Here is a 13,180-nt window from a genome sequence, read left to right as displayed (position 1 = left end):
TAGTTATAACATCATTTCAAATGCTACCTTATTTAATATGTAATATTTTTTTGTTTTCATGTTTTATTCTGTTAAAATTCTTGGGCTATACAGGTGTCATAGATAATGATGCTGCATGTTCAATGATGCATAAATTTTGGGATCTGCAATGGCAGCAATAAAGTCCAACTGGGCCACTTACCGAAGGGGAGCGGGTACCCCACTACCTGCTCGGGTTACACTGCCGCCGGTCTGAAATAGAGATGTTGGTGATACAATGAGTTTCTTTATATTTATTAGTGATGCGTAGATTTGAATCGCCGTCTGAGATTAGACATGTTAATGTAGTTTGTGGTATACAAATGTCAGCAGTGATCTCCCCTAGTATGAACTATGAAATGAGGAGCATATATGAAGCAAGATTCCATCGTCTTTTTAAAACTATTAAGCATTTCTTGTAGCTAATCTTCAGTTAATACTGTCTAGTTTAAGGGTTTTGTTAGTGCGTTCAGCAATTTTGGCACTTGGAAACAATTTTTATAAGCCTATACAAACCGGTTCCTATGTCGGGATGGTTCTGGGTTTCACATTGGTACCGGAACTGGAACCGTCTCTAGTTTTAAGCATTGTCTAAGTTGGTATTGTAAAACTAGTTAGAGCTATGCTATAAGTTATCGACTAAAGCTTTTAATTATAGAATATATGTTTGATACAAGCACTTAATGTGTATTTTGCTTATTTTCTTGTTGTTTCTGTAAAAACTTGTGGTACCAAACACACAAATCAACGACAAAATAATAGCGACAAAAAACGATGACTGAAATTTATTATTAACCCAAACCGAAAATACCCACCGATTAACCAAGATCTTACAACAGTAAGATCAGATGAACAACTATGTTCAGATCAACCGATTCAATCAGTTGACTAACACGATACAGAAGAAATACAAAACAAAGGAAAGAAACAACCTGGTCTAAAGGAAAAAATCTCACAGATGAGATTCAAACAAATCAGATCACAATAGATCTGAACAAACAAACCCTAATCACCAGTTGCAAGAGAGAGAGTACAGATGCTTCGAGAAGATGAATGACATAACTCAACTATGCACTTCGTTATATATTGATAAAAAAATACTTTCACTATAAACCTCCAAGTTTCCCCTTTAGCACTTTAAACCTCTGAAGTTATTCTTTTAGTCCCTGCACTTTACAACCTGCATTTATCTTACACAAAAGTTGTTAAAACAATTTAACAAACTTGTTAACTGTGTATCAGATTATTAAATGTTGCAACATGAATTATCATATTGCAATGGTTTAATTTAACATGCCCCCATAATTCATGTGGCAAACATGTCATAAAGACCCAAAATTTCACAAAGAGTTTGATGTTGGTTTGCATTCAAACCCTTTATGAAAATATCTGCTACCTCCACTTCTGTACTAACTTTTTCAGGTTCAACAACACCTGCAGCAATTTTTTCTCTTAGAAAATGTAAATCCAACTCAAAATGTTTAGTTCTCTCATGAAACACAGGATTTTGAGAGATTGAAATTGCTGACTTACTATCACAGTACAGTTTGACAGGTAACTTACAAGTAACCTTTAACTCGGTTAAAACATTAATAATCCACATAATTTCACAGGTAGCTTAGCACATAGCTCTATACTCAGCTTCCGCAGTAGATCTAGAGACAACATTTTGTTTCTTGCTTTTCCAAGAAACAAGTGTTCCTCCCAAAAATATACCATACCCAGTAACAGACCTTCTAGTCTTAAGACATTTAGCCCAGTCAGAATCCACAAACCCAGCTATAACCATATCACTAGACTTTTTAAAACCAACTCCTTTTCCAGGAGATAATTTTAAGTATCTCAACAATCTGAAAGCAATATCAAGATGAGATTGACAAGGACTATGCATGTATTGACTTAAAAACTGAACAACATAACTAATATCAGGTCTAGTCAAAGACAAATATATCAGTTTCCCTATCAACCTTTGAAAACCATTAACATTTTGTAAAAGTTTTTGATCACTTTTACACTTATTTGTAACCAAAAAACTTTGTTCAATTGGCGTTGTAACAGGTTTACAACCCAAATATCCAAACTCATTTAACAACTCAAGACAATATTTTCTTTGGGATAAACAAATATAACCATTAGAGTATAACACTTCAATTCCTAGAAAATATATAAGCAAACCAAGATCTTTTATATGAAAATTTTCTCTTAAACTTCGTTTAACATTCTCTATTTCAGACTTATTATTACCGGTAACTATAATATCATCAACATACACAAGCAAAACAATAAACACATCCTGTTTAGACAACACAAACAAAGAATAGTCACAAATACTTTGAACAAACCCCATAGAAGTTAACACAGAAGTTAACTTTTCATTCCATTGCCTTGGAGTTTGGTTAAGACCGTATAATGATTTTAACAGTTTACACACTTTGTTATTATCTTTTGAACTATAGCCTTGAGGTTGCGTCATAAAAACATCTCCGGACAATGTACCATATAAAAAAGCATTATTAACATCCATTTGATAAAGTGGCCAATTATTATTAATAGCAAGCTTCAAAACAATTCTAATAGTGGTCATTTTGACAACTGGTGAAAAAGTTTCACCAAAGTCAAGACCCTCTCTTTGATTAAATCCTTTGGCTACCAATCCAGCTTTATATCTTTCGACTTCCCCATTAGCCTTGTATTTAACCTTATAAACCCATTTACAGCCTATTGGTTTTCTACCTTTAGGAAGATCAACTAATACCCAAGTATTATTTCTATAGAAAGCCTCCATTTCACTATTCATAGCATTAACCCACTTATCATCCTTAGCAGCTTCATTATAACAAGTAGGTTCTAAAATTTTATTTAACGAAGCAACAAAACATCTATTTTCATAAGACAAATTTGCATAAATAACAACCTTTTCTATACCATATTTAACTTTACCCTCAACAACAAAATCACCAAATTTTTTAGGCATAGCAGAATTTCTAGAAGATTTTCTAACATTAGTATTACCCTCAGATTGGTTGGTCTCAACATTTGACCGTATAGTGTCCTCTGCCCTCTCATTTGTATCTTGTCCACTATTGCCCTCCTGTTCAGTTTGTTGAGTCACCTCAGCACCTGATACAGGGGCTGATGTAGAGGGAAACAATGGTTGCTGATCATCACTAATAGGATCTTGAGCACCATTTGTACCATCTTCATCATCGGGTATGTTAGAAACTTCAGACACAATATTATCAAAGAAATTAACATGATTCAGCTGTTTATCTATAATAGGTTCTTGATTATAAAAAACTTTTACTTTAAAAGGATATACACTTTCATAGAACTTAATGTAACACCCCGTGTTTTCGAATGCCAAAGTCAAAGTCAAAGTCCAAGTCAACTTTGACTTCTTTAACTGTTAATGTTCTTTTTACTTTTGTATTATGTGGAGTAATGTTGAATAAATGAAATGATCGAATGTTTAATCAATGCGACCGAATTACGACTGTGAATAGTAGGAAGTAACAATGCGATAAAGTTAATCAATCAATAATCAAGTTAATCGATTAATCAATCAAACTCGAGACTCGAAATATGCGAACTCTGGTATTGTTATACGTGTGTGTGTGCCTTATGTGTTACCTGTGCGTGTTTACTTATATGTTTGGTGTGGTATTCAAGTGAATCAATCGAAAATCGAATCGAAAATCGAATCGAAACTCGAAAGGCAATCAAACTCAATCGAAACCAACATCGAAACGTGACTTATAGATGATTGTAGGTTAGATATAGTCCCAACTACTGAAAGTAATTTGACTAGGAACTCTATCGTATTCGTATCATCGTCCATCGAAATCGAAACATCGAAAATCATCGCGAAATACTCAAAATGGGTCGCGGATCGAACAGGAGGCATCCTGATCGAACAGGCCAGCCGATCGGCTAGCATCTTCCTAGCCAATCGAGCAGCCCATTCGATCGGAGCTCCTGGCCGATCGGCTGCCACTTTCCTCTTTTGGAGCCTATAAATAGGGCTGTCATTGTCACACTTTCCATTTTTGGAAAGCTCTGACCGAACCAGCCTTCTTCTTCACCTTTTCTCAGATTTCTCTCAACTCCGGTAAGTTTTCACTCTAATTCTTGTACGTTTTTTATCACTACATGATTCTACACCTTTCTATCTTTCAAAACTCGATTTCTAACTGTGAAATCACCAAGATCTAAGTGTTCTTGGGTGATGTCATCATGGTGTTCTTGAGGAACACCAAACTTTGGCCTCATTCAACCATGAATAGCTTAGATCTGACCGGTTTCCACATAAACAAACTAAGATTTGTAAGAATCTTAACATTTTTATGAATAATTTCCAACTTTCTTCAACCTTTTACACTCAAAACCTTAAAACCGGTAGAAACGGAGCTTGAACTGGCTAACTGATCATTCTAACAGTTAAGAGGTTCAAGATTCGGATTCTATATACAAGGTTCACCGACGATGGGTTAAACTCTAAACCAACGTTCCGAACCGTTCATCGGCCGGACTTGGGTGATTCTTGTCCAAGCCGAAGAAACGAGTAAGGACGGAGGATATCATAGTTCAACTCGTTATCAAACTATCTCGATATGACGTCAAGTAATCAAACGGCCAAGTGTTAGACGAAAGGTCGACCAGGTTAGAAATGCTGGCCGAACGGCTAGGCTGTTCGAACAGCCCAGTCGATCGGACATGCCAGCCGATCGACCGGGCCAGCCGATCGGCTAGCACATGGTTCCACACTTTTCAATTTTATGAAGTATGCTATTGACGAAGTGATGTTCTATCGAATACGCTACTCGATTGGTAAACATTACTGTTCGGATCATGAGATACTATGCTTCAACACTTAATCGTTTTTACAACTCGTTCGTAGTGTGGAGTGCCAGCCGATCGAACAGGCTGTTCGATCGAGTGACATTCTGTTGAGAACCACTTCTAAAAGTTCCCAGCCAATCGGTTAAGCCGGCCGATCGAATGGACCGTTCGGTCGATCGACCTGAAAGGTAAGCACATTTTAGTGTTCTCATATACTACAACGAAAACTTCAAAAGTTCAAATCCTCAAACACAAACACACCAGAGGAAGAAACAATCCACTCGAATGGCCCAGCCGATCGAGCCTACCGGCCGATCGAACAGGACTGTCCAATCGGATATACCAGCCGATCGAACCTGCCGTTCGATCAGCCAGCCTATTCGATCCATCCACATCTGTTTACATTTCCACGATACTTATTGTTGTGCTATCGAACTATTCAGGCTAACCTTACTCTCAGCGCTCCCTTCAATCCATAATCAATCACTGTGAGTATACTCGAATCCTTTTTGCTTTAGCACTTTTGGGTGTTACATACGTTCCGTATCAAAATCACAATCGAACACACTAATTCAAACTATTTGAACGCTAACCGATTGCATGTATTACGTGATTAAATGTATGCTTGTTGTTATGTTTACACGTGGAATGCTGTCTACCTGCCTTAGCAACATAGTACTATAGTTTGGACTCAGCACCCGTTCACACGGGGATTGTTAAGGACAACTACTTGCATGATTTACGGTGGTGATCATGTATTGCGAACTGTCTCCGACAGTCAACCCGCAGTCGTTTGTATTGATAGGTCCATGTCGATAATTAACGTGCATCATTTCCCTCTGTGTACGTGCTGGTTATGCGTAAACTATTCGAACTCTATATGCTACTATCAAACTTGTATGCTCACCTTTACATTATATGTATTGACTTTATTTTAACGTATGTGACAGGTGTTTAGGATGCTTACTTGCTTTCTCTGCTGTGAAATCGAGGCTAGGGAAGAGTCTAGAAACCAAGACAATTTATATTTATGTGTTTAAATCTGAGTTGTCGGAACATGTTTTGTTTAAAGGATATCTATGTTTGTAATAACTAAATTTATCTTATGGGTCACGGTATGGGACGTGATATTTAAACTATTCGGTAATAATAGTTGTTATGGAATTTCTTTGAACAATCTGTTTCGCTCAGTGTCGCGCCCCGATGATTCCGCCATCGGTTGGGGTGTGACACTTAACATCTCTTGAAAAAAATATTTTCTTACTATCCAAACTCCACAACTTATACCCCTTTTTAAAACTAGAATAAACAAGAAACACACATTTTTCAGCATTGTTAGAAAACTTATCTGAATCATGTAATATGGTACTAAAACACAAGCATCCAAAGTTTCTAAGATGAGATAATGAGGGTCTAAAACTAAACATCATTTCAAACGGACTCCTACCATTTAACACATAAGATGGCAACCTGTTAATAAGATAAACAACAGTCAATACACAATCAGACCAAAACCTTAAGGGTAGACCACCCTGAAACATCAAAGCTCTAGCAGTATTTAACAAGTGTCTGTGTTTCCTTTCCACCACACCATTTTGTTGTGGTGTATAGGAACACGTTGTTTGATGTAAAATACCTTTGGTTTTGCAAAAATTATCCATTTGATTATTAACAAATTCTGTCCCATTATCACTTCGGATTATTAGAGTTAACACAAGTTCATAAAAAATCTTTAGATTTTCAAACACTTCAGTTTTATTAGTTAGAAAATAACACCATACAGCTCTAGAAAAGTCATCAACTATTGTTAAAAAATATTTATAACCATCATAGCTTGTTACTCTATAAGGACCCCATACATCTAAGTGTATAAGATCACCCACTTTGACTTGTGTTCACTCAAAGGAAATGGAACCCTAACTTGTTTAGCTCTATGACATATATCACACGGACCATGTTCACTTGATTGAATTTTAAGACTATGTTTTAATACTGCTAAAACCTGTTCTGAAGGGTGTCCCAACCTACTATGCCAAGTAAAAGATTTAACAGAACTACTAAAACAAGCATTAATCATATTACCATAATTGCCTACAAAATACAGACCACAATCCTGACTACCACTCATCAGGATTCTCTTTGAACTGGAATCCTGTAACAAACAATTTGTTTCATTAAACACAACAGTTACATGATTATCCTTAGACAATCTGTACACAGAAAGCAAATTCACATTATACCCAGGGACATAAAATACATCTTTTATCATTATTTCATTAGTTAGTTTTAGATCACCAATCTTTAACACTTTAACATTGGTTCCATTAGGATGACTAACAGTAATATTAAACTCAGATACATCAATAACATTTATTAAGTCCCTATCAGTTCTAACCATATGTTGACTAGCCCCAGAGTCAACTATCCACCCATTCATATTAAAACCGACCGAACTAGAACAACTAACAAAGTTGGAAACATTAAAAACCTCACCTCCTACATTCTGATTCTGAGAATCTGATGCATTTTTTTCTCCAACTAGACTCAACAATTTTGCAATCTGCTCAGATGTAAAAGGAAAACCAAAACTCCCAACAGATAAAGAAGTACTATTAACAGTATTAGTTTTATTACTATTAGCCAAGTTAACTTTACCAGATTGATTAGTATTATTACCCCTTCTTTTAAACCCAGGTGGATACCCAATAATCTCAAAACACCTATCCACAATATGTCCTAACATGTTATAGTGTGTACACTTTAAATTCGAATTAGAACCTCTATTAACCTTTTTTCTTTGATCAAAAGCCTGATTTGATTTAGACACAAAAGCCACATTCTGAGTTTTTTACCCACTACTAGACATTCTATGTGATTCTTCTCTAGAAATTATAGAGAAGGCCACTTTAATAGAGGGTAATGGTTCTCTTGTTAACAGATTTGTTCTAACTGACTGATAAACATCATCCAGTCCCATGAGAAATTGCATTAATTTTATTAATGTTAAAAATCATTAAATTCTTTTGCAGATTGACAAGAACATGTAGGTAGATGCAACATAGCATCAAATTGTTTCCACATTGTTGTAAGCTTATTATAATATTCAGCAACTGAAGTACCATTGATGTGTGTGAAGTGTGTTATATTTTAGATTTATATTTAAGCCCTTTTTACACTTTTAGCCAAGTTTTAAATTTATAAAACACGATATTTACTAACACTAAACACACATATGGGCAAGTGCACCCATCGTGGACGTAGTATAGTGTTGGTAAGATACCGAGGTCGTCCAAGGACACAAGAGCTTTTAGTACCAGTTTATCCTCAACGTCTAATCAAATCAAAAAGAAGTTATAAAAGATTTTTAAACTAAGAAAATAAAAACTAACTAAATGCTGAAAATAAAAATAAAAATAAAAACAGATAGACAAGATGAATCACTTGGATCCGACTCGTGTATTAGTATAACCTTTGATTATTTTCGCACTTTTGCACTTGTTTAAGAGATTATCTGAGTTATTGTAGTAGGCCCCTCTTTTGAAGGCGACGTTACCCTCAACCCAGTAGTTTGAGTCAGCAAGGATACAATCCTAAAGGGTTGGATTATTGGAAGATAATGAATTAAGTTATTAATGCAAATTATGGTAGGCCCCGCTTTTAGCGGTGACGTTACCCTCGACTAAGTAGTCTGAGTCAGCAGGGATACAGTCCTAAATAGCCGGGTTATAGTATTAATAGTAGTTAACTTATGAGGGGGTCAAAGAGTTTGGATCCCCGCCGTCCAATACATATGGGCATTGAAGGTGATCCTACTAAATTTGACCCAGGTCCCTTGCAGGACCTCTAAACGCTGAACAAGGGCAAGACCCTTACCAAACCGTTCCCTTAACCCCCGACCAGGTAGCCAACATACCTCCATATAGACCGTGGAGATATGAATGGTGAAAATCTTTTATTTTATATAGACAGTAAAATAATGCCAAGACACCACGAACAAACGATAAGGAAAGATCACCTTCAACATAAGCAACTAGTTATTAAAGTCATTAATACAAAACCAAATAAAAAGTGCAAAAGATTAAAGATAAAAAGTATTATACTAAACACTTGTCTTCACCAAGTGATGTAAGAGACTTAGGCAAACATGGCCTTGATTGTCAAGAACTCTTACGATCAATCTTGGATCCCGAGACGACTCACACACTCTATGATGGACAATGGATGATGGTGGTGGATGATGGTGTTGTGATGGTGGTGGGTGGTGGATGAAGTGTGAGAGAGGTGGTGTGCCAAGGGATGAGTTGAAATGAAACCAAGCACTCCTATTTATAGGCTGAACAGAAGGCTGGGCACGGCCCCGTGTCCGCTGGACACGCCCCCGTGCCCGTCTGACACTCTCTCTCTTCATTAATTGTAATTCGCAATTACAATTAATGCGCCTGCTGTACTTTCGCCACGCCCCCGTGCTCACTGGACACGGCCCCGTGGTGGGCAATAGAAGCTTCTATAGGTTTGTCTTTCCTGCTGCTTCTTGGGCACGGCCCCGTGCTGGCTGAGCACGGGGCGTGTTCAGTCTTCTGCCTTCTCTATTTTGCTTGGGAAGATGTCGTTGAGGGTCGGGCAATCCACTTTTGTTCCTTTTCTTGTATTTATGTTAGATTTAGCTGTCTTTTTGCTTCTTTTGTGAATTTGAGCTCATTTCATCCTGAAAATACAAAAGGAAGACAAAAACACTCTTTTCCCAACATTAGTACTTAAAAAGGGTTAGTTTTATGCCCCATTTGATGTAATTTATATGTTGCATTTTACACACATCAAATACCCCCACACTTGAACTTTTGCTTGTCCTCAAGCAAAACTCTTTAATATGTGGCTTACACTCCCAAATGGAATGGGTAGAAGAGAAGGTTTTTGGCTTGTCATAGAGTGTCGGGAATCCAAGATCTTTTTGGTTTTATTTTTATTCATTTACAATCCTATTCGTTATGATTTATTTAGAACGTTTCATAAGAGAAATTACTTATTTGGGCATAGCATGCCTTTTTAAAATTTCATTTATATACAAGTTCACATACCTCACGGGAGAAATCACTCAACACTCGGCCGAAGGTGTATTTTTAGTGAATCACTCGAGAGCGGCATGGAACTTATTCCTACCATAAGCTTGCCAAGCAATCAATCCTCCTCCTTTTTAACTATATACCTTTGTAAATATCAAGAGGGCTTTTTGGGTGAAGGGTTAGGCTTGGGCTAAAGGTGGGTGGTTGGGTTAGTGGTTAGTAAAAGGGCGAAAAGCGTAAAAAGCGTCGGTTTTTGTAAAACACTTTGTTTTAGTGACTTTTTATTTCGAAGTATTTCTCCAAACAAGCTTTTTGTTTTAATAGCTTTGTTTGTTTATTTCTAACTTCATCATTTTTTTGTCACATGAAAAACCAAGCTTGTTACTAAAATAAAGGGTGAAAATAAAAAGGGTTTTTGGTGGGTGAAAAGGTTTTAGGGTAAAGAAATGAAAGGTTTAGGCTCAAAGGGGTTAACTAGGGGGATTTTGGGTAGGTGGTAAAAAAAAGTTGAAAAATAATGGTGTAGAAAGAAAAATGGTTAGTCCTAATGCCTCCATCATTTACTTACTTGGGTTTAAGTTGGTAAGGACCGGGAATGAATCGTCGTGGCAAGTTCTAGAGTCGTAAGAACCAGGCGGCTATTCACACAAGAAATGAAAAATGAGCATTTAGTCTAAAGATGTAAATTTGTATGCTCAATAAAGGCTCAAAACTCACTTTTGTGGGAAAGGATTTTTTATGTGATCAAGTATATATAATCGAATTTTAACCAAGCTTGTCATGCCGTTTCATAATTTTCTAATGTTGGTTCTTGTTATCACGACGCTATCGGTTGTAAATTTGTAAAAATATAACCTTATTAAAACTTGTTATTCCCAAATTAAACCAAGACAAGTAAAAAAAACGAAAAGTTTTTGAACAAATTTGGGGTGATTAGCGGTTCCAAATAGAGTTTTGTGTAAGGCTTGTTAATAGGACTTGCAAAATTTCAAGGTTTTAGCTTCCCCCCCCCCCCACACTTAAATTACACATTGTCCTCAATGTGTCCCAAAAATAAATTTTTAGGTTGATTGGATGTGTAGTGTGGTGTTAAAAAGCAAAGATTTATGTTACTGGCAGTCTGGACACGGCCCTGTGGTGACCGGACACTGCCCCGTGTTCAGGTGCCAATAACAAAAATTAAAGAAATAAGACAGAAGCCTGGACACGGGGGCGTGTCTAGTGAACACGGCCCGTGTCCAGTTACCTGAACAGGGCATTTTTCTGCAGGGGTTCAGCACGGGGCCGTGTTGGTTGGACACGGCCCGTGTTGAACCTTCTGTAGTGGAGAAATTTGTGCCGGTTGCCTTGTTCTTGTGCATGGGGCCATTTTTCTCGTTCCCCTTCTCATCCTTTACCACCATGAGTGTGTTTTATTCCTGCAAAATTAAAACTAAAAGATTAAACTAAACTAAGGATAGTTCCGCGGAATGCCTCCGTGGTGCACCACGTTTATAAGGGTCCTTGGCTAGACCCAATGTGAGGTTATATATTTTCTGAGTGGGATGTTTGGCATCCCATGTTACACCGTCGGAGAGCCGCATCCAAACTCGAATCAATAATCTTCATGTATTTGACCGGGTCGTCGTCTTCTATTCTCTTCCCAACTCCGAATTTCACTTGATCATCCCCGTACCTCAAGGTGAGCGTTCCATCATTCATATCTACCACTGCTTGTGCGGTGGCAAGAAATGGTCTCCCTAGTATGAGGGGGACCTCGGTGTCTTCCTCCATATCGAGTATGACAAAGTCGGCCGGATAGACGAATTTGCTTACTTTTACCAAGACATTTTCGATGACACCTTGCGGGAATTTGACGGATCGATCAGCAAGTTGTATGCTCGTTTTTGTAGGACTCGTTGTTCCTAGGCCGAGCCTTTTAAACATTGATGAGGGCATGAGGTTAATGCTAGCCCCAAGATCGGCTAGTGCATTACGAACGGGGGAATTCCCGATTGAGCAGGGAATCGTGAAGCTTCCGGGATCGATTTTCTTTTGGGGAAGTTTGTTGAGTACGAGAGCAGAGCATTCTTCGCCTAAGTTAACTAATTGCAAAGTTTCAATTTTCTTTTTATGAGTGAGGAAGTTCCTCATGAACTTAGAGTATTTGGGCATTTGGGTTAGGACATCAATAAAAGGAATATTGACATGCAATTGTTTTAACAGACTTTCGAATTTTGCGAATTGCTCATTGGTCTTTTGACGAATTAACCTACCGGGGTACGGAACTTGAGGAGCCTTGGCAGGCTCTGATGACGGAGGGGAGTTCTTCTCCTGCAGAGGCGGGGGTACAGTTTCTTCTGTCGGCGGTGGCGCCTCTGCAGGCCCCATGGTGCGGTTTCGTAACGTGATGAGATGAACTTGCGCTTTTGGTTTGTTTCGATATTGCTTGGTAATGCACCTTGTGGTCTCTCGGAAAAATTTTGAGCTAGTTGATTTAATTGTTTTTCTATGTTTTGAATCCTAGCTTGTTGATTTCTAAAATTTGATTCTAATTGTAGAAACCTTTCCGAGTTTTTCTTTTCAATGTCGGAGATGAGGCGAGATACAGTATCTTCAAGCCTTTCTCGTCCACCTTGTTGTTGAGTGAAATTTTGTGACTCATTTCTTGGTTGTTGAAAGTTTGTTTGTTGGGTTTGTTGGTTACTACTATTGCCGGGCTCTCTCCAACCAAGGTTTGGGTGGCTTCGCCATCCTTGGTTGTAGGTGCCCGTTGGAGGACCCGACGGCCTAGGTCTATTATCAATGTAGCTTACCGACTCTTGTTGATCTTCCGTTTCTTTCATACAACTCCAATTTTCATGTGGCCCACCACACCCTTCACAAGCCATAACCGAGACTGTTTTTGTCATTTCTAATTTTTTTATTTTTGAAGAAAGGGCCTCGATTTGGGCTTGTAAAGAAGTGCTTTCATCAACCTTATGGGCGCCCGGGGCAATAGATTTATTGCCTCGGGGAGTGTGCCACTGAAAATTGGTTTGAGCAATTTCCTCAATTTGGTTATATATTTCATGCGGGCGGCGATTACCTAAAAGTCCCCCGGAGCTAGAGTCAAGTGTCTGCCTTGTGTGTGGCAACAGTCCATTATAGAAAGTGGATACCTGTTGCCATATCGCAAGGCCATGATGTGGACACTTGCGTAATAGTTCCTTGAACCTTTCCCGAGTTTCATATAAGGATTCCCCGTCCTCTTGTGAATATGTATTAATTTCAGTCATTAATTT

General features: G+C 37.9%; 1 non-coding gene across 1 annotated transcript; it reads left to right on the top strand.

Moving 5' to 3' along the window:
* Positions 1 to 13,073: 13,073 nt before the first annotated feature.
* Positions 13,074 to 13,180, top strand: LOC118491867. Its single transcript, XR_004892312.1, has one exon. It is a non-coding gene; the product is annotated as a small nucleolar RNA R71 (small nucleolar RNA).

This window comes from Helianthus annuus, chromosome 4 (genome assembly GCF_002127325.2).
Source record: "Helianthus annuus cultivar XRQ/B chromosome 4, HanXRQr2.0-SUNRISE, whole genome shotgun sequence".
NCBI classification, from domain to species: Eukaryota; Viridiplantae; Streptophyta; class Magnoliopsida; order Asterales; family Asteraceae; genus Helianthus; species Helianthus annuus.
Note: the sequence above shows the minus strand (reverse complement) of the source record. Positions and strands in the feature narration are given on the sequence as shown.